The sequence below is a fragment of the Mugil cephalus genome, chromosome 10, assembly GCF_022458985.1.
Source record: "Mugil cephalus isolate CIBA_MC_2020 chromosome 10, CIBA_Mcephalus_1.1, whole genome shotgun sequence".
Lineage (NCBI taxonomy): Eukaryota > Metazoa > Chordata > Actinopteri > Mugiliformes > Mugilidae > Mugil > Mugil cephalus.
Window position 1 is genome coordinate 28,306,443 of NC_061779.1, and position 4,335 is coordinate 28,310,777.

The 4,335-nt window shown below is 37.7% G+C and overlaps 1 non-coding gene across 1 annotated transcript; it reads left to right on the top strand.

The window, feature by feature from the left end:
- The first annotated feature begins 802 nt into the window (after window positions 1-802).
- Window positions 803-966, top strand: LOC125015580. Its single transcript, XR_007113619.1, has one exon. It is a non-coding gene; the product is annotated as a U1 spliceosomal RNA (small nuclear RNA).
- Window positions 967-4,335: the final 3,369 nt, after the last annotated feature.

Consider the following 4,335-nt stretch of genomic DNA (forward strand, 5'->3'; position numbering starts at 1 on the left):
AACCATCTCATATGTCAGGAGAGAAACATGGCTGGCACCCCTTGAAAATATTAAATTAAATAATAAAATTAAATGATAATTAAAAAAAACAAAAAAAAAAAAAAACAACCTCACATGCCCACAAGCTCAACCGTCACAAGCTGCATATTTTGTCTGATATTTTAAAAGGAAAATGTGGTGTACTGTTTATTTTTGGTGTGGGTGTGTTCATGCCAAGATGCAATGTTGATGTGTGTCATTAAGTGCTGCTGAATATATTAGTTATAGCAGGCAGGAATTTTATAGTATAGTATTTTATGAATCTGGATTCTCCAGCTTTCTGGAGAGCCTCTCATCCCAAGGAGTGTAGAACCTGCATCTGAAGAGGACATCAAATTCCCTTCATCTGCATGTTGATTGTGGTTGTGGTAGCATCACCATACATTACCTACTGAGCCCTAAACCTTTGGAGTCACCTGACTTTACATTTAAAGGGACATCGTGCTACTCTTTGTACACTTATATTGTTTAAGTTCGTTATGCCGTCCAAACGGAATGTGCTGAGATTTCAGCATCGCCTGTGAGCAGGTACCACGTCTGGCCACACTGCTTTAAGGACTGCCTGCAGGTCGATGGGGTAGGCTCGCTATCTTCATCTCATTCAAATGCGGAATTGAAACCAACAGAGTTCCAGACAACAGCAGCGTAGCAGATGGCTACAGGCACCTGTAAGACCTGGCTTTATTAACACGTAGATTGTCAGCACCATCGGTCTGCGCAGTGTGTCAGGGACAGACTCCCCTGCCTGCGACTTTTACCACCCATACTTACCTGGCAAGGGAGATACCATGATCAAGAAGGCGGTTCACCCAGGGCTAAGGTCAGCCATTGCACTCTGGGTCGTGCTGACCCCTGTGAGTTCCTGAGAGTGGGACTCTCGACTGCATAATTTCTGGTAGTGGGGGGCTGCGTTTGCGCTCTCCCCTGATAATGTGTTAACTGTGCTCCTGCAAAGCTTTCTAAGAAACTGCATGAGACACACACACAGAAGGATGAGCTGGATAAAAACAGGTTGTAGCAGTTTTGCTTTTCACGTGCCCGTGCACATCTCCCAGCTGGCATTCTGGCCCCAAACCATGAGTGAGAGTGAGGGTGTGGAGAAGGGACACATATTCTCCAAGCTGTTGTGAGTATCGCGTCTCAGCCTCTTGCCTAAGACTGTGAATGCCTCCTCTGGGTGGTGTAATTGGTTGTCTTTGTGGGTTTGATTTGTCCCAACATTTAGGAGAATATTACTGTATTTCTTTGTCAATTTAAGGGTTACACCCGTTTCAATCCTTACAGATAAAGGAATTCATTCAAACTCAGAGTTTTTTTATCTCAGAGTAAATTAACTCAGAGTTTAGGATTAGACTCAGTTTGTTGAACCTGCTTTGTGAAATGGACCCCTGATCCGTTCTTTACACTGGAAAAGACGTTTTTTTTTTTTTTTACCTTTTGAAAACATGAGCGCCACAAATGAGCAGGTATGTGCTGCTATTAAGGAATACTTTGATGCCGGACATGAATATAACATGGTACTTGATATGCTTTCGACATTTCACAACGTAAACATTTTCTGATTTGCTGTTGTCTTTAGTAATTTGTTGTTGTGTTGTTGTATGTAGTATATTGATGTGCTGAAGTGTGCTGAAGAAAGAAGTGATCACTGGTGACAAGTCTTCTCTTGCATTTAAAAAGGTTTAATACAAAAAAGAACGGCGTCAAAATCTCCAGCCAATTGTCGAATCCCCTCTCTTATTCAGCTCCCACAGTCATCTTATATATGGTTCTCATCCCCAAGAGCCCCCATTTACAATCAAAGAGAACTTATCTCCTTACATCTAGTTAGTTTTACAAGTTAACATCTGGTAAATACCCTCTTGACCTTTAAACTTGGTACACATTCCAAACACACCAAAAACAGGAAAGGGGACAGAAGAGAAAAACAAGAAGATAATATGTCTGTGAAGGTTCTCAGTCATCCAGGTCATGGTAATCCAAAAAAGCGTTGAATAAGGTCAGCTGGTCTACAAGTCCAGCTGACCTTATTCAACGCTTTTTTGAAGAAGATAATATATCACAGTGTTTAGTAATTTGTGTTGTGTTTTTACTTTTGCCGTTGTGTTTTCTCCTTTTGTTGCGTTTTCTCTTTTGTCGTTGTTTTCTCTTTTGTCGTTGTGTTTTCTCTTTTGTTGTTGTATTTACTCTTTTTGTCATTTTGCCGTTGTGTTTTCTTTTTTGCTGTTGTGTTTTCTGATTTGCTGTCGTTTTCGGATTTGCAGTTGTATTTTGTTTTTTTGCTGTTGTGTTTTCTCTTTTTTTGTTGTGTTTTAAAATATCATGATTACGTTTAATTTTCAGGTAGGGTAAAATTGGTCTACCACTGGTCTAAAAATGAAAGTTTTTTAGACGTCTAAGTTTAGACCAGCCGTCTTATATGCTTATAAACGTAAATTTATAGATGTCTAAAATTTAGACATTTGCCAGGTGTTTACTTTTATACCATATTTAAACCCCATTACAGAATCTAGATGTCTTAGACGTATATTAAACATATGTGATGCCCACGAAAGTGTTATCAAATTTGTGGTAGTTTTTGTAATTTCATATTTAATGTTTTGAGTGTTTATTCAAGGGATAGTCAACCTGTATTCACTAACATTGCACTAAAGTATTTTATGTACAAACCAGGAGAAGTAATGTGTGTTCGTCAGCAGGGGGCAGTGTGGTGTTTACATGGCCCCAGGGGCTTTACGTCTGTTTGGTTCGCTTTGCAGCTTTCCTCTGTCTGCTGAGCGAGAAGACAGAACAGCCGTGGAGTTTCTTTGTCTCATTCATTTCTCCTGTTTCCAGGTTGGTGAAATAATAAATTAAGCTAAGTAACTGAAGTGCATGTCGCTGAATGTTTTAATGTCCGGTAATAAGCTTGTGTTATGAATATGTAGACACGTGTACAAGGTAGCAGCTTCATTTTCGGGCCTGATGACGTCACCTATTGTAACTTAAGTCATGTCAGGCAACATACCCATTTTCAATCTGCTAAATCTCCACAATGCATCCCTTTGAATGATGGAATACTTTAAGAAAGAGGGAAAACCATAGGGAACCAATCACAATGCTTTAATTTGACACATGACTTTCAGGAGACCATCTTAGAACCCTTTTTTGCAGACTAATTCAAAGGAAACAGCTTTGCCATTTTGCACCACAGAAATCGTCTGAAAACATAATTTCCTGGCCCTTTTCCATCTGGAAAAAATATATTCACACTAATAGATGAGTAAACTTTAATTTTTGATAGTTCCATGCAATTTATTTGCTAATTAAATAATGGAAACATGTTAAAATGCAACTGTTGCCCTGAGGCAACAATGTACTATAATGGTAAATTGCATATGTTGCCTTGAGGCAACAGTGAACCATTATGGAATCACGATGGCAGCATGAGACTGTGTGAGTATTGTGTGTTTAGGTATTATGTTCAAAAACATGCCATTCATCATCATTTTATGTTGATTTGTACAATTTAACAAAGATAAATTTGATGTTGGCTGCAGTAGGTTCAGGCTATTACTGTACTCTGTAGACCACAGTCTACTATTGTAGTGAACTTTGCCTGTCTTAATTGCTTATACACATTTGCCTCCATTTACAGAATGAATTCAGCCACGTTATAGCCTCTTTGAAGAAGAAGAGGGTAGAAATCGCACTTCTAATGGTTATGATCTTTGTTTGAATACTTTCTTTAAAGTATTACGCTTTGACTCTTCAAAACATTCATTTCAATTTGTTGTTCCACAAGAGTACAATGTTGCCTACAGCCATCGTTCAGACAACAAACCCTTCAAAAGAGTTCCTTTTCTAATGTTTTCAAATTTACAATGGTATATATTGTAACCTGTTGATGCTTTTAAATATTTTATACATGTTTAGGACATAAATGATGTTCAAATTGAACAAAAAGTCACTTTCATTTTTTACTGTTATGGTACAATGTTGCCTACAGGCAACAAAGCCCAAAAACTTTCAAAAATAAAAAAAAAATTAAAAATTCTTTAGATTATATTTATTTAGTCTATTTTAAGACAAAAAAAAACACTCCAAACATTTTTTTCCTAACTGGCATCATAATGCGTACCATAGAGGGTTAAACCCCATTACAGAATCTAGATGTCGTAAACGTCTATTAAACATATGTGATGCCCACGAAAGTGTTATCAAATTTGTGGTAGTTTTTGTAATTTCATATTTAATGTTTTGAGTGTTTATTCAAGGGATAGTCAACCTGTATTCACTAACATTGCACTAAAGTAT